The sequence below is a fragment of the Bombus flavifrons genome, chromosome 3, assembly GCF_040668555.2.
Source record: "Bombus flavifrons isolate JBK064 chromosome 3, iyBomFlav1_principal, whole genome shotgun sequence".
Taxonomy (NCBI): domain Eukaryota; kingdom Metazoa; phylum Arthropoda; class Insecta; order Hymenoptera; family Apidae; genus Bombus; species Bombus flavifrons.
The window spans coordinates 13101091-13124732 of NC_138444.1; the positions used below are offsets into that span (position 1 = coordinate 13101091).

Below are 23642 nucleotides of genomic sequence, written 5' to 3' on the forward strand. Positions count from 1 at the left end.
TTACGATCTATTTCTTCAACGTAAAACACAGCATTGAATTTATTTAATCGTTCCATGTTCTACGAAATTCTACGGTAAGAATTTCCAAGGAGTATCAGCTTTTTCTACTACTTCGTATATTTTCCGCCGATGAAAAAGTAGTGTACGTTTTATTCTTTGATTTTTTGATCTAACGAATTTTCTCCTATTTTCTCATGGTTCGTATCTCGTGGATACATCGGCTTCGTATTCGATCATAATTAATACTCGTTAAAAAGCGAGTGGCATTTCGTACACGAGACGAAACGAGCCACTATATTATTATACCAATTTTATTATCACTATAGTAGGATTTATTCTATATACGTAATAGCACGCTAGTCCTGTTAAGCTTCGAGATAAAAGAAAATCGAAAAGCTACTCAAAGCATTAACTTTGAACATCGTGAAGGTTTCGTTCATTCGTCGATACTGATGTTTCTACATGTGCCGTGGTTTCTCAATGAAATATCGTCTGTGTTTTGTCAGTTTCCTGTACGATTTTCCCAAATGCATCGGCTTTTTCGCAGTTATATTGACGGGTGATCCAAACGCGCAAATCAGACGAGGTGATCGCACTTCTTTTTAACACATCCGGATGACGTTCGACCAAGAATAGAAATTATCCGATACGACAGTGTTGGCTAGGCGAAATTCGACAGCATTTCAAATTTTAAATGTACCATACAAATTTAAATCTGCTGTTTCGTCTTATAATTAATAATTAATAATTATAATTAATAATATAAACGATTTCAATACGATTATATCAACATATATATACGGGGTGATTGGTAACTGGTGGTACAAGCGGAAAGGGGGTGATTCTAGGCGAAAAAAGAAGTCGAAAATACAGAATAACAATTTTTCGTTCGAGGCTTTGTTTTCGAGAAAATCGACTTTGAATTTTCGCTCGGTACGCGTGCGGTACGTTATAACGGATCTCACGCGTACCGCACGTAGATCGTTGTCTCGATGGAAAAATTAAAAAAAGAAAAGAAAATTTTTTTATTCTATATTTTCGACTTCTTTTTTCGCGTAGAATCACCTCCTTTCTGCTTGTATCACCAGTTACCAACCACCCTGTATACATAGGCAATACGCGATATCATATTCTTTGCATCTAACTAACTAATCCTAATTAATAGAAAAAGAAGAGCAACGCGAGAAGATCGTAGAAAATCGATTTATTCCGAATGGAGTATAGGCAGCCTTTAATAATTGTACCGTTTCATTAATTCGACGACTATAACCAAATATTCCTACATAAATTCCTACATAGCCAACGCATAAAGTTCTCTTCTAATTTCTAAGTCGACTAGTCTTCGGTATTCTCTACATTAGCACGCGTCGTTCTCGCGAGGAAAAAAAGAAGGTACAGAGATCGAAGCGAGAATATGAGGAAAGTTAAACTCGTACATAAACTGCGAGTCTCGGTTCGGCGTACCATAGCGGTAGGAGATAGAGTGCGCGAGGTCAGACCGAAGGCGTTTTAAATAGGTCATTGATTGACCTATCCCCAGGCGAATCACAGTGTGCTTGCATGGATACCGACTACCACACGACCAACACGTCTGTCTCTACGTATTTCTGCCTCCTTCTTCCCTCTGCAACGTTATACACGTCTTGTATACGTGTCTGTTTGTGCGCGAAATTGCGGGGTGTGCAGGACGCACGTGGTCGGCGGGCAAAGTTTAGTCAGCTAGCATCCGAGCAACAAGCGTCGCTAGAAAGATTCCCATTGTGCACGCGGACAATGGACGACTGGAACTACTGCGAATGCGGGCCAAGCATTTCGCAATTCTCCACCGCTTTTATCCCTCTCTCGTTTGCCCGTAGAAATTGAACAAACGTTCCCTTGTACCTTTTTACCTATACTCTATCCTACCCTATGTACTATATAGCCTGTCCCTTCAACGAACGCTTATCTACCGGCCCCTGGCGTCGATTTCTTCTCTCGCTCGAATCTAACATCGTCGATGGTCACTTTCCTCCTTTCGAACCTTTCACCGCGAGCGCTCTGTTTTCTTCGATCCTTTCGCAACTGTATTTCGCGCCTTTTTCTCTACTCGCAATTTCTTCTCGACCTGGTTTTTTTTTTGCGACAAAATTTCCTTCCTTCCTCTTTGTCGCCGTTCAATTTTCCAACGATGCAAAATTTCTCCCACGCAACTGAGATTCCTCCGTTTCTCGGCTAAAAATTTCGTTTCTTCTTCTTCTTCCTTATCAGGTTTTTCTTCTATTTAGGCGAAGGTTATGTATCTTCGCGTATAATATCGTTATGTATGATCGACACGGTAGGTTCCAAGACAACTTTTACAAAGAACGCAACGTTCATGGAATCTTTCTGGCGTCACTGAGATTCGTTCGAACACAGATCGTACGTTGGGATAAGGAGAACAGCAGCAAGTTCGTTAGAGCTAGTGCAATTGGACGAACGAATGTTAGAAATTACACGGATTATCCGATCGTCTTGTCTGTGAAAAATTCTTGATCTTCTTGTCTGTGAAAATGGAATCGTAAAAAGGCAGTCTATAATTTCACGATTTATAACTTGTCAACGTACCGATATTATTAGTCGATAAATCGTGGCGCGCAACGGCTTTCACGTTTACTTCGACAGCGGCCTAAACAATTTGTTTCCTGATATTTTGCTCTTCGATGCGTCGTGAATTTTGTCGTCGGTTGGCGAATAAAAATCGTTCGTTCGTACACGTAAGTTAACAAAAATACACCAGAAAGTATAAACGAGTCTCGTCGTTTGCTAGGAAATTCAGACGTAATAAAGTCGTACACACCGTCCCGGCAAACATTGGCAAACACGTGACAGAGCCTCGCTCGTCTCACAGAGACGTGGTTTACGTTAGAATTTCAACTTCACGCGATATCATCTTGGTATAATTCCAACCTGCAAGGAGTACGAATTGGATGCAGCGACACGTCTGCATAATCATCGCGTTATACTACTATTGTCCGATAAATGATTCAGACACGGTGTAGTCGCATCTACTTGCTCGCTCGTTGACGTTTCTAAGCTTCCTGCTGCCACGGTTTTCCTCATGCTGCCGTCTGCAACCGGATGCAATGGTTCCATGTCTATCGCTCGATCGACCTCGATCTAATTGGTCGTTTTCAAAGAAATGAGAATACCAGTAAGATGACGTAGTCGTTTATACGGATAACGCGAAGAAAAAAAGAAAAGAAGAAGAAAAATCAGTCGCTAAAAACGCATCGTAAGAAGCTTGTCACTTTAACAATCTCCGAATTTTATGCTAAAGTCATTTTTATATTCGCTTCGCGAAATAAAATCGTCATTGAGCGTTTTATAAATCGTATTATCGGATCGGTCATCGTTGTAAGGAATGTGCGACAGACTGACGTTCGGATGAACGGGTTCTGGCAATTAGAAGCTGTGGCGATTAACTCGATAAATTGGAACGCGTAGGAAAGTGACAATTACGAACGCTATTTTCGAAAATCTACTTTAGAATTTCGCATTGTTCTTGCCGTCTTCGGATAAATTAATTTGCGAAAGTGAGATTTCTATTTCGGATGTTAAGTATTTTGTTACATACTTTGGACAATGCGGAATCGTTAACTTTGACATTACTTTCGATTTAGCCTACTGTTATATAACTTGTACCGTTATAAAATAGAATCGCGCGAATTTTATGTTTTGCAAGCCCCAAGCCTTTTGATATATCTCGCGAGCCACGATAGATCGGAATATATCTACTACGTCATAACGTTACATTTTTGCGAAATATTACATAGCATATACGTCTTTCTTTCCGACCATGTTACCTGAATCATCCGCGTTCGAAGTTGGGAACATTTTTGGTCCGTTACATTCGTCTCGCTTTAACCGTTTTACAAAAATTCATGAACACGGATCGATCAATTTGGCAGTAGCCTGAAGTAGTTAAAAGCACTGTCTCACGAAAGACTAGAAACGTAACTTGTCACACGTTGTTCATTCGTTTCATCTTCGACTAAGCAGTTAGCGATTGCGACCTCTTTGAAAAGCGTGTGCCTAAAATGTGTGGGAAGAAGTAGACGATGGCGATGGCGAAACGACCCTTTTATTTCCCAATGTTATTAATGCAATTACTGAACTGCAATTTAAACAGCAAGTTGCAATTACTTTGCACGCCTGACGAGTATGCTCGTCGTATGAGAAACCATCGCCATTTCCTCGTGACGACTATACTCGTGAAAACAGCGAACTCGATCAACGCAGCACGATAGCAAAGAGACAGAAACAGAACGCAGATGTCCGGCAGTCATCGATTGGGTAATTTCGCGGACACCGGCGATGGAGCCGGATGCGACACCCGACGAAACGATTCACGTCGGCCCCGCAACAACGCTCCGTTCTTTCGTTTCCTCCTCGTCGATATTGTCCGATCCTGGAGCCCGCTGACCTCTTTTCTTCCTCTTCTTTTCGATGCGGCGCACGTCGTCAACGACGCGAGGCCGAACTCCATTACAAACGGGTGAAAAATAATCGAATGACCGAAGCGTCAACGAGGCAATCTTCGACAGCGTCGAATGCCGCCGGAAGTGGCAGTCGATCGAAACAATTTGCCCGGCCGCTTCGGTCGGCTGATTGTCTATTAAGCGTTCGGTAAATGAGATTCCAGGCATCGATGAGAAACAGCTGACAGATGCTACCGATGAATCGTTAGATAGACGGAAGTAATAGGAATCATCGCGTGTTTCGAGCGCTGCGGATGTCTCGTTGCGACTTTCCAACGAGTCGCGACGCGGTCTTGTCCTTGTTCTTCGCCTTAGATTGCCCTGGTTCCCTGGGATCGATCTTCTTCGCACGCATTCCAATCTTTCGTCGCTCGTCCTTTCGACGAAATTTCTGTCCCGGTGGAATCACGCTAGCACGAGTGTCACGCTAGCAGTTACAAGTACGCGGATGTTGGAACGATCGTAGACGCGAATACAATTCGGATGAGATTGTTTCGTTTGATTTTGATTTTGATTTTGATCTTGTCTCAGTCAATCGTGTAGCATAGTTGGTAGATATCGATGAAAAGCATAGATAAGATCGAGCGGTATAAATACATGATATTTATATTCTCAATAGAAAGAGTAATTGGGAGCAGATAGAAATCGCTGGTGTTTGTATCAAGCGACATTAAGCGTGTTTGTCCAACGTTGGTATTTTGCTAGGGATAGGAATACGTATTTTTAGTCACATTTAAAAAATTCATATATGTTTCACGAGATAATATATACAGGGTGGTTGGTAACTGGTGGTACAAGCGGAAAGGGGGTGATTCTAGGCGAAAAAAGAAGTCGAAAATGTAGAATAAGAATTTTTCGTTTGAGGCTTCGTTTTCGAGAAAATCGACCTTGAATTTTCGCTCGGTACGCGTGCGGTGTGTTATAACGGATCTCACTGTAGATCGTTGTCTCGATGGAAAAAATTAAAAAAAAAATTTTTTTATTCTATATTTTCGACTTCTTTTTTCGCGTAGAATCACCCCCTCTCCGCTTGTACCACCAGTTATCAACCACCCTGTATATAAGTGTATTAAGCATTCGTTACGTACGTAAAAGGATCCAGGCGTATTTCTTGTTCCAGTTTCAACTTAGCGATAGTATAATATTTTATCTCGGTTATGGCAAGAACTAGAGGATCAACTGTAGAGAGAAACATCGCGCAGATGTTCAAATACTTGAGAACGATAGCGATACGTAAATTTCGTTCGTGTAAAATGCCCCCGTAAAATTGTTCCAGCCGGACGTTAATTTTATTCCACGCTAGCGAGATTCCTCCGAGTTGTTGCCGATGCGCCTACTCGCCGGAAAATCTCCTAACTCTGTGCTACCATGCGCTGGAATTTGTCTTCGGGCCAGAATTCCGCTCGATACGACTTTAGGAGTAAATTCGAGGATTTCGCTATTTGCATGAAAACCATGGCGAAGTCCGAAGGGAATACAATTCGTGGGACGAAAGAAGGCGCTACTGTCGCGACATTTATGCTCGGTATTTATTCGTCGATCTCGCGTGGCCATGCCGCGATCGCGTGGAACGCAATGAATCATCGATAAGCATAGGAAATCCTGGAGATTGCGAGAAGAACAGCCGCAACGAAAGGAAAAGAAAGAGCGGAGGCGGCTGAATGTAAGGGTGGATTTTCACCGAGATTTAGGTCTCCAGGCTCAGCGAGCTTCGTTCGATCGATCGTCGTATCGCGAGAACAGTGAATTCGAAAGGAGCGTGGTTCTCCGATCGGCGTCCCTGACACTTCTTCGGCTCCGTATCTCCGTGTTCTAGCGCCGACTGACTAATCCTTTTCTTGATCGTTTACAGCTGCTCAGGAAAGTATTTCAACGCTTGTCAGAGGCAAATTTTACGCGTTGTATGTAACGTTTTGAAATTTTATTAGCAGCCTAACGAGACGCCATTATCGTGATAATACTGGTCAATTTATAACTCGTATTATATAACGCGTATTACAATTGAAACGTATCGTATATCACGTGTAATGATGTTACGTATATTACGCGTATCGTATAAAACATTTGGAAATTTCATTGGCAAATTTCATTGCAACGAGACTGTTTCGCATTGTCTGCAGAATGTCTCAATTTGGAAATGATACATATTGTGTTTATTATACGCGAAAAAAGAAGTCGAAAATATAGAATAACAATTTTTCGTTTCAGGCTTCGTTTCCGAGAAATTCGACTTTGAATTTTCGCTTGGTACGCGTGCGGTACGTTATAACGGATCTCACTGTAGATCGTTGTCTCGATTGACGTTATTTTTTTAATTTAAAAAATTTTTAAATTTTTTAATTTTTTATTCTATATTTTCGACTTCTTTTTTCGCGTAGAATCACCTCCTTTCCGTTTGTACCACCAGTTACCAACCACCCTGTATATTGTATTTATTATATAAAAAGAATGATATATTTAAGTATTAGAACGTATCATATATTACGCGTATGTTGCGTGTATTATACGGATCATTTTGAAATTTCGTTAGCACTGTAACGAAACACGAGTGTTACGATTATGTCGAAACCAATCTGAAAATGTACCTGGAAATTGCAAGACACTTTTATTGCAAATATATAGTCTCGTTAAATACCGTGGCTTACCAATGTAACGAATAAAACTGACCGTCCGAAATACGATATTTTGGTGATCTCGGTGAAGCAGCAACTTTCATATTCACTTTCAGATTCCTTTGAAACTTCACCAATACGATCATGATTTTGTTAGAGCGTCAGGGAAATTTCAGAATCTTTCATAACGCGTCTATAATTCATAGAGAGTTTCTACAAGAGCTGAGACACTTTCGCGAGCCACTGTATCTCTCGAGATCTGCTTTCGTGTCGTTTACTCTGTCGGATCTATCGTTCACGCCTGTTCTCGATCATCGTCGAGCTTGTTGAATCTTCAACCGGTCCCGTTGTTTCATCAATCGTAATAACTTCGCTTATATTGATCTCGGCACACAGGTCATTCAATTAAAATAACACGCATGCGTTCACAGATATCGTGAAAATCGTCCGTTTGATTTTCAACGAAACGCGTGTCGCGTCGAGCATACGCGTAACACACGTAGCGTTACGAACAATATCACCAGATTCGCAAGATACACTGTGCGTACGTTGATCCCGAAATACAGTCGTTCGATGTTGCTGTGACACGAATGACGAGAAATCGTTATTATTGTTATTAAATAGGTTTTGGAGCTTGATATTTATTGATTCACACAGATTCAGTTTTTTACGTTTTGTATTTCACCACCATGTACAGCCATACGAACACATCGGATACACTTAGATAATTAACACGTGGCCGACGCCAAAGACAAAAGAGCGTCGTTAGAAGTCGTACCAACTTAACATGTAGGAACTAGTGATCATACCAACCTAATATTTCCTCAGCATCCTATACTACAATTAATTTATTAATAATAATGGATTGTACATATGTCGATTAAACAAGAAACGATGGTTGTTTAACGTGAACTAAATACAACAACGTATTATAATTAAGACAACTAGATAGTTAATTCGCAATTCTCGTCACCATAGATCCAACGCTCTCTCTCACGCGGATCACACTCTCTCGACAAAGCAATTCGCATTCTCTGACTTCTCAACAAACACTCTCCGGTTTCTCCATTGACACTGACTGTTAATTCGTCTATGTCCCTTAGCATCCCTTTGTCTTTTGTCTTAGCTCCACCACGCACGTGTTCCGCAACCGCTCGTGGCCAGGGTCACGAAGGACCGACGACACATTGATGGGCACCTCGGCTTTCTCGCGACACTGTTTATGGTTCACCCGATATCTCTTAGGCCTTTTGTCCACGATACTACACTAGTATTAGGAACATGAAATTTGCTCATATTCGTGAACGAAAGTCGACGGAAAATATGAAACGTCGAGACTCGTTTCTCTTAGTTGTTTGAAGGAAACCACGTGTATTTCAACTTTTACTTAAAATTTAACTCAACATCTTCTAAAACCTAACATCTTCCATATGCGTTAATACAAATTTCGTGTGTAGAAGATCGATATCCCTGATACCTGTTACGTAAGAAAGAAACTATTTCTTAATGGAACTAGCTTTTCTTTAGGCAGTGCTCTTGTCGTTGATCCGGGATTGATAACAGGGGAGGTAAGACAGGCAGCCTTGGAACATCAATTTCTTGCCGTGCACAGGAGACGTGATATCCGGGTTATATCCTGTAGGTCGATCAAAGCCACCACTCGATTCGTTTATTCCGTGCACGAGTCTTATCGGCTCGCGTATCCACGGGATCACGTTAGATAAAGACACTGGCCTGAATGTTTGCGGGCGCGAAAGATAAAAGTTATCGGTGTTCTTGCTGCGGCAGAAAGTGTTACAAATCCAGCGCGTTCCCCTCTCTGTGTTAACGGCTCACGAACCTATAGAACATCGGTATTATCGGCAAAAGGGTAGAAAGAACATCCTCCGAGATATCGTTGCTCTTGTCAATTTTTCATCGACGAGCCAGTAGCACGCGCCTTGTGTTTCCTAACTATAAAAACTGGCTGAAACTTTCAATTCTTACGCGTTTACGCTTTCCAACGTTCTTAGACGAAGACTACACGAAGAGGAAGAACAGGAGAAGTTACATTCTCCTTTGGTCTTAGGATTCAGAATAGTTTCTAGATCTTAAACTTTTACGACCATATGGACGATATACTCGCGTTTCTTCGAGTCTCGACCTGGAATATTCACAAAACGATGGAACAAAGTACAACGCATCGATAACGCTACTCCCAAGAATTACAAATGTGATATCTAATCATCGTGAAAGTTTAAAATCTAATATACCTAGGAATATGCTTTCCAAGCTTCAGGCTAGTTCTATATTCATGAAACATAGTGGTATTTTCTAGTAGGTGAATTTCTGACACGGACAAATCGCCCGTTCGGTTAAGACAGCTGTTGTTGCTGATAGTCTGATTCCAAGTAGCAAGGAAATTATATTTGATTCGATAAAGATTCGTAACACGTTGGACGCGTGTACGTGAGCGCAATACGACATTTGCGCGTGTCCGTCGTTATCGTTTCGTTTGGTTAGTTGGCAATTGAATGGAAGAAGCGAAAATTAGTTCGACGCGTGAACACATGTATTCGCAATTATTCCAGATCACAAATTATACAGGGTGATTGGTAACTGGTGGTCCAAGCGGAAAGGGGATGATTCTACGCGAAAAAAGAAGTCGAAAATATAGAATAAAAATTTTGTTTTTTTTAATTTTTCCATCGAGACAACGATCTACAGTGAGATTCGTTATAACGTACCGCACGCGTACCGAACGAAAATTCAAAGTCGATTTTCTCGAAAACAAAGTCTCAAACGAAAAATTTTTATTCTATATTTTCGACTTCTTTTTTCGTCTAGAATCACCCCCTTTCCGCTTGTACCACCAGTTACCAACCACCCTGTATTTAATAATCAAACTTTCTTTTTTTTTATACCACGATTATTTCGATAAAAATAATATTAATAAATAATAAAAATTCCGATCATTCCATATTCTGTCAATGAGAATATTCAACAGATTTTCTCGCGTAGGAAATGTCCACTTTAAAAACACGATAATGGAAATTGTTCATTTGGTCGTCGTTCGTTTCTTCGTTCGGAAATACACGCGTGGCTGATAGTTTTAAACTCTTGGAACGAACTTTACTCGCGCGTGTTCCAGCGCGATCTGATTTAATTTCCAAAATGTAAATTCAAAGCCACGATTTGTACAATTTTAACAGTCCTTTGCCAATTAATGCCCAAAGTATCGACTTTTCGTATCTTCGGTTCGTAATGGGAGCGCGTTTATCGATCGTCAACAGAACGATAGCACGAGGAAACGCATATGTGTCTTATTTTGCGCATTGAAATCACGCGAAATGCTTTTGGTATTTGGCGGCGAACAACGAGACGGAATGTAACAATATGTTTTATCCGCAATACGCTTTATCCGCGTCTGCATCATTAGGATCACAGCGACGATCATAGTAACATCGCGATCGTGTGCGTGATCAATCGTTGCACGTACTGCGACAAATAAAAAATATAATTGTCTGAAGAGCTCTTTATTGATATGGATGATGCCATTTGTTGAATCGCGTGATCGCTTGAAACTCGCTTATCTATTTTTTCTTCTTTTGTCGTATTTCGCTTTGACGAATCAGCTGGCCTTTTGTTCTTATTTTGATTTTAACAATACATCCATCTGAATGCGTTATTAGCGTCTATATTGGCCCATAGAGATTTCAACTCGCTTGTTAAAAATTCAATTTAGTCGACTTCCTTTCTGCTCGTAATTCTTCTGATGAAAAGAAGATATATTCCGGGAACTATAGGTTTTAAATGTTTGAATATTTCTCCGAGTTAACATCGCGAACGTTTACGATTTCATTTCCAGTTATTTCTGGTTATTAATCGTTATGGTGTATCGTTTTCGATCTACAAGCAGCTGGATTCTTCGCTTTAACGAATATCACGAAGCGAACGTTGCGGACAACGAAACTGTATAGCGTTAGCCTTCGATAAGTAGGTCAAGTAACAAGTGCAGTTACGTTTAATTTGTACAATAAAAATAATTAGCCAGGGTATCGCTAGTATCGCAAGAGAACGAATCTCTTCGTTGATCAACCTTAAAATGAAAATCACGCATTGTGTATTTTTGCAGCTGATATTTGCAGAGTGATTTATGGAATATCGTGAATGATGATACGGATAAATTTACTCGATGGTTCTTCACGCGTTTAATAATCGTAGAAATTATCGATATTTTAAGAACGAGAAGAATATTTTAATCAGCAGATTTGACGAAGGAAAGCAAAGTCGACCGTATTAAGAGACCGTATGGAGATTCTAACGAGACGTAATTTGAAAATTCGCGATTGTAACGGCATTGTTTCTTAAGCTTAACGCGAAGAATTTTTTAAAAATAATTCCCAAGGTCGAGGAATTAATTAAATTCAATCCGCCAACGAAGACAATAAACGAAAATTTCGCGATCGTGAAAATCATCGTCTACCACGGGAACGTGTCATAAGTTACAATATATTTAGTTTAGGATATTTTCAGCGTGGAATTTTGTTTTAAACAGTGCGAGCATCCAGAGATATTAATCCATTTCGAAAATATTCCAGTTACTAAATATAGCACGTCCATTTAGGATCTGTTAAAAATAGATAAAAAAAGAGCGTGAAAAGCCTAAAATAACAGAGGCGACGAGCTTTCGATATTTTAGAATTCCAAGCAATCATTTTGAAAGGATGATGACAATTTACGTTCCCACATTCGGTCTAGAAAAAAAAAAAAAGAAAAAAAAGAAAATAGAAGAAAAGAAGAATAAAAATACGCGAGAAGGAAAGAACTACAGAGAGCAAACAGTAGATAACGCAGGCTAACTATAGGATTTACCGTTTTGTCCTCGTGATTGACACCTCAATTAAAACTTTCCTGGAATCAAGTGCCTTTCACCCTCGCAACGCCGATAATCACGCTACCGGCCACCACCAAGTGCTCAACATTTCAAAATCCCGCACTTCTCGCGTTCAAATTTCAATTCCACCCGCTGGAGGAAATTCACAAACTCGTTATACGTGTACGTTTTATATTAAATATGCGATGTGCGCATCTTCAAATTGCTTCGAAATTTAATCGATATAATCGTCACGGGATTCATCGTAGCGATAATGGAATATCAATACGTTTCGTACGACAGATGGACACATATAATAGTAATAATAATAGTAATAATAATAATAGTAATAATAATAATAACAATAATAATAATAATAACAATAGTGCTCCATCATATATCAGACTTTGCATCTATTACGAGAAACTCTTCTTCTTTCTATGTTGCTATAGCGAACTGGTTAACATATGAATAATATGTAACGATAATACGAAAGTAATATATTAATTAATATATCATTTTAATTAATACATAGAATATTAGTACGTCGTTATACAATACATTTTATATATAATACGTACAGTACATTTTCAGATTGATTTGTTTGATCGATACAATTATGGCAGCGTGTCTCGTTACGACGCTAATGAAATTTCAAAATGTTTCATTCAATGCGTGTAATATGTATAATACGTTGGCTTGAAATTTTACCAATGCTATCATGGCAGTCGTGTCCCAATACGATACCAACGAAATTTCAAAATCGTTCGCTCGATGCACATACTCTATACGAAATATATATATATATATATATATTACGTTTGAACGCGTCAATTACAAAACGCATTATACAATACACGTTGTAACACGTACGATAACCACGTTGATTTGTAATTTCATCGATATTATAGCGACATGCTCTATACGCTCATAGTCTCTCTACGCTGCCAACGAAACGCTCAAAATGTTTCTTACAACGCACGTATATACCACCGCGAAAGGTACGCGATAGTTGCTTCGATCGCTATAGAATCATCCCGAGCAGTGACGTAAGAGACAAGTGGAAATGGTGTTTTAGCCGCGTGGCATCAATACCACGAAATGAATAAAATAAAATAATTCGTACGCGTTTCACGGGCCACCGTATATAACGATGTTACAAGCGTATTAATAATAATTTTCTCCTGGCGAAAGATTATTGGTGGACGAGTGGAATCGCGCTCGATAATCGTGCATCTCGTGACCTAGAAGACCGACGAGACTCTCGGCTGTTCTCTCGCACGTTCGCGGAAGCTGCGTGACTAAATTTACTTTTCCTCCGCCTCTGCTGAAACGCGGAATAATTCATCGTGTACACACGCTCAATCATAAATAGCGTATGGAATCCTGGCTTCGTTATTTTTTCGCCTGTAGGCAATGCACGGACGGTTTGAGTCGTGGTGTACGTGGCTTGAAACGCTTCCGTCCGAATTTCACCGTGAGCAGATCTTCGCATTCAGAATCGTGGCGCGTACCTTTGTGCCAGTTTATTCTTCGTCCGCCACCGGGTCTCTTGTGTCCTGGCACAAAGAGACACACAGAGATGCTTCGAAGCAAACTGTTGCTCGTGTTTTTACTCGAGCGGGCAGACGCGACGCGGACCAACATCGCCACCGTTGCGAAAACCTCCAGGTTCCGCTTCCACCTATTCTTTTTTTCTTTCCCCTTTTTTGCATCGGCGGCGCGAGCCGCGCCGCGGCAAGATTCGACGGTTACACCGGAGGAGAGAGCCTGGCGGAGGCCAGCCGTTTATTGATCGGACACACTCCGTATGTTTGTGGAAAGTAGATAACGCGGCGGCTTTCTCGCGATTTGTCCGAGGAAACGTCTCGTCCGGTTCTGCCATCGTCAGACCTTCGCGACAATTTCCATCCTACACGCGCATCGCCCAGTCTTTTGCACTTCCAGATGGTTTAAGTCGTTCGTTTCCGTCTATGAGATATTTAGGGTACGAGTTTCTTGCTGTTCCGCTTGTCGGAGATGTCTCGCGCGTCTTCTTGTCAGCTTGCAAACGTATGAATTTTCGAAATAGATTCGAGTTAGATACGAAGAAGAGATTTTCAGTGGATCACTTTCAGTGGAAGAATATGCGTTTTAATTTAACGCGGTTGAAAACGGGAAGAATTTGTTGAAAAACTGATAAATAGGCAACGTTTCACAAAATACCAAAGGTATTGCCGGTATGCAATATTCCAATATCTTCGATAATTGGTCGATATCTCGAAAATTATGAATAGCGAAATGAATAAAAAATTCTTCAAGTATGCTAATGTACACGCGAAAGAGGGCGATAGTTACGAATAACATGGAGGAAAGCGATACAAAAATTGTTTATTCGTATCGATAGACACTGCATCCATTGTGTATTATATTTACGAAGAGTATGGACAACGCATGATAGTAGTAGTTGCAGTATAGGGAAAAGTTGATCAAAGATATATCATAGTTCGTTGTAGTATCCGAATAAGGCAAGTGCAAGGGAAGATTAAAGTGTTTGGAAGGCAGAACAAGTGTGACTTGTCCCTAAATAAATATTCTAACTTTTTCACTCGGATTTAAGGTGACTACCAATACGCAACTTCTCTCGCGGCGGGAAACTAACTTTTAACTTTGAAAGACTGTTATTTCGTTACTTTCCTTACTTTCTTTTGTTTTGTGCTCAACTTAAATTGATCTTCTCCTGAATTCTATAAACTTGACGATCATCCTTATACAATAGCGTTTCTATCGCAATGCTATTCTTCGTTTTCTCCAGACTAAAAAATAAAAAATAAAAAGCAGCTTTGGAAAAAGCACGTGCGGTGTTTCGTAATTACAATGTACAGATGAAATACGAGGATCGATGTTGTGGAAGATTCGAGGACCGTTTACAGGGCTATTAATGATTTCATAAATGAATAATATACAAGAAGAAGCTGTGAGCTTTTGTAAAGAAACAGATGTTTGAAAGCTGCATACATCAAAGGTTCGTAATTCTGACCGTACTTAGCTATACGATGTCCAGTTGTAAAGGCGGTGCAGCTACTTCAGAAAGCGTTGCGCCCTCTTCAAAAGGCGCGGACGTCGCGTTTTGAAAGTAAAGTCTATTTAGTCGTTAAAAAATTAATTAACAGAGCTGAAGAAATATATCAAAGAAGTACACGTTACTCAGTGTACCTAATATACTTTTAAAACATCTTCTAAAGTACGTACGTCTTTAGCTAACTTCGTTCCACCGATTAATCGTCGATAGTAAGTTTGTTAAGAAAGCTTGAATCGCTCTCTTATAAATATTCTCCAACAAATTTTTCAATCTGATTTTTTTAACTTGTGCTTTATGGATTTTCAACGTTGTAACGATTTTGCGTGTCTTTTTACAGACTCTTCATCACTTCTTTTCATCACTTCGCTAGCTACGTGTCGCTTACGATATTTTGAAAAATTCGTCTGGCAATAGGAACTATCCTAAATGCAAAGAACTCGTCTTTTTATAAGCCACGACCGAGTCTAGTTTCTTCCTATTAGTGACTTCTGTCGCGTCTCTCGAATCTAAAACGACACACCCCCGAACTCGAGGGTGGCAGGGTGCAGTTTCCCAGTCGAAGACTATCGGAGATTGGTAGTGGCCGGGTCATAAATTTAGATAAGGATCCGAAGGACGTGCGCGTGTAAGGGTTCGTACGTAAAACTAATCGCACGATTCAATTATCCAACACTTGGTGCGAACGTGTGCATTTTATTGCACCGTGACGAAGAAGCTTCGCGTACACGAGCGCCAGCGTCTCTCCGCTTTGTGCGAGTACGTTCGCCATCTGTTCTCTCCGACGATTAATTTGTTACGTTTAAAAGTTCGCGTCCTGATCAGTTTTAAAGCGATGTAAATCGGGGCTATCGCTTTCGAATTCGATAAAAGATATCGGCGAAAGTAAGCAGAGCCTCGCGTGACGACGGCAATCGATTTTCTAAACGGAACGGCGCGCATCTGCGTGCAGAATTCTCGCAATTTGTCAGAAATTTGTCTTTTACGATCATCGTGAAATATATACTTGCGCTAAATATCTTGTAGCTTCTGCGTATATCGCCGGATTTCCTTCAAATTTTACCACTATGACGTTGATATCCTCCGAGTCTTATTATAGTGGCAGCGAAATTTCAAAATCTTTTATATAACACGTACAATGTATACGTTACGTAATATTTCGTAAAACCTACTCTCCTAAGCTACCATTATACATCCATATACAGCGTCAACAGCGAGCGTACATCATCATTTATTCGAAAAACCTGTACCTACACTCCTCGTCAAACAGATAGCCCATGCGAGCTATCTTTAATTTTTAAGAAACATTTTTTAAGAAATTAAGAAATTACTTTACGACTTCTTCTTAATACTTTCGATATTTTAGTTACTGCTAACAGCTGCTGTTTTAGTTCAACAATTTGCTTTTTTCAGACACGTTTAATTTTTTCTCGCCTTCCACATACTTACAAATTTACATAACATTGTACTGTAATCTTTACTCGTTGATAGATCATGAACTACTGAGCAATTTCTAAACATATTGACAGATTCTGTTATCGTTTCGTTCTTAAAGCGAAACAATTTTTTTTTGTTACACGTTAAACCTCACAATATTTTTAATTATTTTCAACGAACCGCATATTCTGAGCTCATGATCTTTTGATATTGTACGTTGCAGACGAAAAACTTTACACGCGTCATTGAGAAATTAAAGATAGCTCACACGGGCTACCTTTTTGACGAGGAGTGTACATATAAATCCAAAATTGATGGAAGAAACACACAAAATATACGCAGGCACGAGCCAATGGTAAATAGCAAAGTCGATATTGCACGAATCTCGTTTCGTAAGGTGTATCGCTCGACCGACTCTCGATGTAATACAAGACAGAAGCGTGAAGAGCACGCGAGAACTTGAATCGAGGCACACGTTAATTGTCATTAGCATCGAAGGGTAGGTTGGTTGATCGAATTCTATATATAAATTGTACGTGGGTTGCACGTAGAAGCTTCCAGTTTGGCGCGTTAGGCGATGGTAACGGTCGGTTGCCGATCTTTCAATGAAGCTTTACATAACACTATCATTGCCTACGAGACGTATTCCTCTCTCTGACGTACAGTTCTACCGGAGACTCGTACTCGATCAATTTTTCGATGATAAATATGCAGACATAAATCGCGTTGACCTACGAATTATTTAGCTTCGCTGTGAATTCCCGCGGCATTTATTTTCCAAGCAGCAGAACGAATAGCTCGCTGCCTGTATAACGCGTCGGATCTAATTCGTTTGATGTATGTCCGTGAAAATGAGAGCCGGGAAGCTTCTGCCCGTTCCTACAATAGCGCGGCCTATTGGAAATTTATGTTTGGAATTCTATCACCTTCCCATCAACGTCAGATCCAGTTCTAACGTTAGCCCGCCTGAAGTATGAAGGGATCCACCTTCTTCGACTGGCTTTTCCATAATACTTCATGCTCAATTTACGCCAATTTATCACATTCACTGATAGAACACGCGACTTGAAAGTTTCTTTTCTTTTTCTTTCTTTTTTTTTTCGTTGGAAACGTCTGTACTTTTAATAAATTTTGCTCAGAAAAAGAGAAAATTACGAATCGCATTCTTCTCTTCGTTACGGACGTCTTTGACTCGATAATTTCTGCTTTCGACGCATCGTCGATTTTTCTTCTTTTTTCGCGGCGTTTCTTTTCTTTCTTATTTTCTTGATATTAAGTCATCTCGTCGGAACATACGAAACGAATGACGCAACGGTTGCGTCAACAACATTATTCACGGGGCCCTCGTGCACAATGATTTACTAACTAATAATAGTAACGAACTGGTAAATGTCAAGTTATAGAGTTACAAACTTGTGCCGTATGATTTTGCCATTTTCTTCTTACCAGTTCAGCCAATACAATCGGCTTTGTTTGCGTTGCCTAAAGATTCACTCGCCGAATTTCATTTGTTTCGCGATCAATTTTTACGGCGGTTAATTATTTTACAATCGTCGGTGATAAACGAGCGGCTAGCGAGATAAAGTTAAATTCAATTTCGATTAAAGGAAGTTCACGTAAATTATTTCAATGGATTTATTTCATACGGCTTAAATCGTTGGGACAATTTTGCAAAGCGTTTCATGCGAATCTACGGACGGCAATTAAACGGCATTAAGAACAGAGATTTCGCTAATCTACGAATTAATCGTACGCGATCAATTTAACACCTACTTTAATCTATGATCGCGCGATCTTGACTCGAGTCGATGCTTCATGCTAATAGATCGCATAATATAGTCTGCCATTTCCTTTTTTCTTAAACGTAACGCACATACGATTATATGATAATAGCAATTAATTAGACAATTAAATTTTTAACGAAACAGTAGAATGTTTCTGTACTTTGTATCTTATTTTAATAAAAAAAAAAAAGAGGATAGAGAGGTACATTAAAAATAATTATCGCCGTGTGTATAGAATATGCTTGTCCATGTATCGAATTTTCTCACACGGATAAATAAAATAAAGAAGGAAGAGGAGAAAAAGATTTGCTTGTCTTGCGAGAGACCATTAATTTCAGATTTATACGACAACTTCTGAATAATTTATTCGAATAAAAGCATCATCTATGATTCACACGGCTGTATCTATAAACGTCGACAACGTTATAGTAAATATCCGGCTGTTTTCAAAGCGTAAATGAATAACAGTGGCGAAGAAAGATCGGTTTCTTGCACAAGAGTAATAATTAAAATATTACTTTAAAGCATGTTGAATAAATAAAAATGCTTCATAACGCTAGGATCTTAAGTGGCCAATAATTCAAAGATAATCTCTTAAGCTTAATATTTCATTAACATAAGAAACGTTGGCTCTTTCAGCGTGTCGTAAAATTTCTATTAAAAATACATCGTCCCATTTACACTTGAAGCGATTAAAACGAAGTAAATTCGGCTTTGTTAATCTTGCCGCGTAAAGGAATATTTTATTGAAAAACGAGCCGGTTAATGTTGCAAAAGTATACCGTTCGCATACCACGTAATTCCGCCGTCTTTTAACACACGAATCAACAAAAGTGGAAAAATATTCTTCCATTATGCGACACGCTTAATTCCGGACGCTACTCATTTTGCAAACACCTTGTGCAAATGAAGATTTTCCGCCGCGTTTAATTTGTTAACCCTTGGAATTTGGCAACTTCAAAATTCCAGGCTAATATACTTGTGCAGGAAGATTCAGAATTACCTGCAACGAGATAATTCGCTTGCGTTTCTACGAATACGAATATAAAAATATATCATGACGCTTAATAAAAACAGCAGGCGAAATACAAAAGCGAAGAGCATGTGAAAAGACCGCACTACTTCGTACAGAGCGTAATGAGAATTGGAGCAATTTGCCTGGAGTATTAAAGATAACGTATCTTCATTTAGGACAATGCTGATTACTAGTAATAAGAATAAGATTCAAAAGGATAGTATTATACGTAGCACCGATTAACAGTATATCCAAGTTAGGTTGCTGCTTATATATCTACTCGTATGTGTTATATTAGGTTGTTGGAAAAGTTTCCTTCGTTTTATAAAGAAATAATAGGCGCACAATGTTTTTTGTTTTATATTAGTTTATTGTATTATACACGAACGTAATAATAGAAATAGAACGAAATGGATCATACCTAATTCGATAAAATAATATAAAACAGAAATTGTTGTTCATCTATTATCACTTTATGAAACGAAAGAAACTTTTCGGACGACCTAATATTCATCGATATGTGAAATGGTACTAGGTTGCATCGTGTTTTATCCACGAAACAAAATGTTTTTGATTATTCGCACTTTTATCTTTATTTTATAATGCAATTCATATATCGGAGAAAGCCAGCTCTTTGGATATAAGAGATAACGTACTTAACCCTTTAACCTACAACTACGGGCATAACCCGTATTAGAAGATCGGGCATAGCCCGTATTAGATGATCGGGCCAAACGTAAATATTACGGGCATAGCCCGTAGTACGGTGATCGGGCCAAATATAATATATAATAGCTTGTTTACGTTTTCGGCCCTTGCGAGTTGTAAAAATTCTCGAACGTAAATCGTAGGTTAAGGGGGTAACGAGCTGTTAGATCTGATTTTCAATGCTGTTTCTTCGTGTACTGATTACGCACAAACGCAAAACATAATTTATATGTTGAAATTGTCAAATTACGTTCGCAACGTGTTTACGATAATTTCGTTATAAACGAACGCTATTCCGCTTGCGCAGTCCGAAAGAAATAATCGTTTCTTATTCGAATTCGTCCTCATCGATGTATTTTATTTTTATACCTCTGGAATCCTGTCTTTTTTATGCATAATTAAGAAAGGTTTTTGATACGAGTAGATTTCTTTGTATTCCGTCAATAAGATCAAATATTTCTGATCCTCTACGCTTCTACATCGAATCAATCGAATCTTCTACGTCACAGCTCTTCCAGTAACTAAACTCCATATTCTTACAGGTTAGACATATAATTTCTACGTTACGTAAAACGCTACTAAATTGTACGTAACGTGTTAACGTGATGTTATCGATAAACGACATACGAAATGTTTCTTCGAAGTTGAATTTAGTATTGAGTTGGCAACTAAGTGATTGCGGATTTTGTCAATACCACCTAATGACAAAATCCGCAATCACTTAATTGTCATCCAAATAGATTATCATCATCCATCGAATTCTGTTCTTTTGTCAATTATAATTATAATTATAATTATAATTATAATTATAATATTGTTAACCATGTTAACGAAGAAGACATTTCTCGATCTTATAAAGATTTATGATCAAAATATCGTCATTAGTTGTCTCGATTTTTAACAATTTTACGAGGCAAAATTCATCGAATGGTACGTCGCTCGTCTGTAGCCTCGCAAAGCTCAGGCTTTAATCCTTTCGACAACAAGTTAACTCCACTTTCGGAACCCTCTTGTGTAATTCAGCACGCGACCAAGTTTACCACTCTTGCCCTTAACCCTTTCAACGACGCGTCAGTTCGAAGCTAACCATTTTGCCACGTCTACTCGGTGTAACGTCTTCTTGCACGGTGCACATCGTATGAAAGATATTGATTAATCATTGTACGCATCGATTATGCATAAAAAGGACAGGATTCCAGAGGTATAAAAATAAAATACATCGATGAGAACGAATTTGAATAAGAAACGATTATTTGTTCCGCACTGCAGAAGCGGAATAGCGTTTGTTTATAACGAAATTATCGTGAACACGTTGCAAACGTAATTTGACAATTTCAAGATATAAATTATATTTTGCATTTCATTTACATTCGCGTTTAAGACGAACGTTTTAACCGAAAGTTTCAACGAAAACGTGTGATCGTAACGAAGCGATCAGAACGCGCGTATACGAGAGATACTTCAGATACTCGACATTCCTTTTCCCTGCGCAGCTTCTAAATTTGTTTCAAAGTTGGATTATACGTCACAGTTCGCGTGCAACTATTTATTGTACTGAATATTATCGACGTTATCGATTATCAAATATTATTATTAATCTGTCAGATAGCAGAATATTTGGATACTAAATCATTCGAATAGTAGAATACCCAGACAGTCGAATAATACAGCCATTCTATCGTGATTGTCTCTACCAACTATACAGACGTTCGAATAATCTACACTTCTATCGTATGTCGAAGCCATTCTTTAACCCTTTGCACTGCAAATTTTATTTCAATTTCGTTACGAACAGCTCCCAAGGCTTTTAAGCGTTTTATTTGAAAGTTACTTTAACTAAGAAATAAGACAATTTAAATAAATAAAGGAAGAAAGAAATTCACTTAAATACCAGTTTTATTCACACCATTGTTGTATTTTGTAATTTTTAAGTGTATGAGATATCTTGAAACAATTTCCAGGATGCAATCCTGCTTTTCTTGTTATTAAGTAGGTTTTAGAGTTTGATATTTATTGATTCACACAGATTCAATTTTTACGTCCTATATTTCACCACCATGTACAGCCATATAAACACACGGGATACACTCAGATAATTAACACTGGGCCAACGCCAAAGACAAAGAAGCGTCGTTAGAAGTCGTACCAACTTAGCATGTAGGAACCAGTGATCATACCAACCTAATATTTTCCTCGACATTTCTTTCGCACGTTTCACAGAAAAAGGTGAACATGAAAGAACGTCGACAAAAGAGCTGCTGAGATAAAAACTGATGTCGAGTCACACTTTGCACACATGTGCAAAGGGTTAATATGTCGCCTGTAAGACAAATTAGCTACATATTCGGTTATCGCCATATCTAAACCTATTTGGACCTATAGGATCCAACTATGGGGAACATCGAGTAATACCAACACAGAAATTCTTCAATTCGATTCCAATGAAAAACTCTAAGATCAATACCACCTAATGACAAAATCCGCAATCACTTAGTTGCCAACTCAATACTAAATTCAACTTCGAAGAAACATTTCGTATGTCGTTTATCGATAACATCACGTTAACACATTACGTACAATTTAGTAGCGTTTTACGTAACGTAGAAATTATATGTCTAACGTGTAAGAATACGGAGTTTAGTTACTGGAAGAGCTGTGACGTAGAAGATTCGATTGATTCGATGTAGAAGCGTAGAGGATCAGAAATATTTGATCTTATTGACGGAATACAAAGAAATCTACTCGTATCAAAAACCTTTCTTAATTATGCATAAAAAAGACAGGATTCCAGAGGTATAAAAATAAAATACATCGATGAGGACGAATTCGAATAAGAAACGACTATTTCTTTCGGACTGCGGAAGCGGAATAGCGTTCGTTTATAACGAAATTATCGTAAACACGTTGCGAACGTAATTTGACAATTTCAACATATAAATTATGTTTTGCGTTTGTGCGTAATCAGTACACGAAGAAACAGCATTGAAAATCAGATCTAACAGCTCGTTACCCCCTTAACCTACGATTTACGTTCGAGAATTTTTACAACTCGCAAGGGCCAAAAACGTAAACAAGCTATTATATATTATATTTGGCCCGATCACCGTACTACGGGCTACGCCCGTAATATTTACGTTTGGCCCGATCATCTAATACGGGCTATGCCCGATCTTCTAATACGGGTTATGCCCGTAGTTGTAGGTTAAAGGGTTAAGTACGTTATCTCTTATATCCAAAGAGCTGGCTTTTTCCGATATATGAATTGCATTATAAAATAAAGATAAAAGTGCGAATAATCAAAAACATTTTGTTTCGTGGATAAAACACGATGCAATCTAGTACCATTTCACATATCGACGAACATTAGGTCGTCCGAAAAGTTTTTTTCGTTTCATACGGTGATAATAGCTGAACAACAATTTCTGTTTTATATTACTTTATCGAATTAGGTATGATCCATTTCGTTCTATTTCTATTATTACGTTCGTGTATAATACAATAAATTAATATAAAACAAAAAAACATTGTGCGCCTATTATTTCTTTATAAAACGAAAGAAACATTTCGGGCAACCTAATAAGAGCGCATAAAGAAACGAAGTGAAAAATCAAGTACAACTCGTTAACGATCTTATCGATCTGACGAGGCGTACTTCTAATATGTCGATCGGAGTATAA

At 38.8% G+C, this 23642-nt stretch overlaps 1 protein-coding gene across 3 annotated transcripts in view; it reads left to right on the top strand.

Annotated features, from left to right (window-relative positions):
• The window catches only part of Ca-alpha1T (Ca[2+]-channel protein alpha[[1]] subunit T), a 114311-nt gene that overhangs the window by 2142 nt on the left and 88527 nt on the right, over nt 1-23642 (top strand). The window lies entirely within an intron of this gene.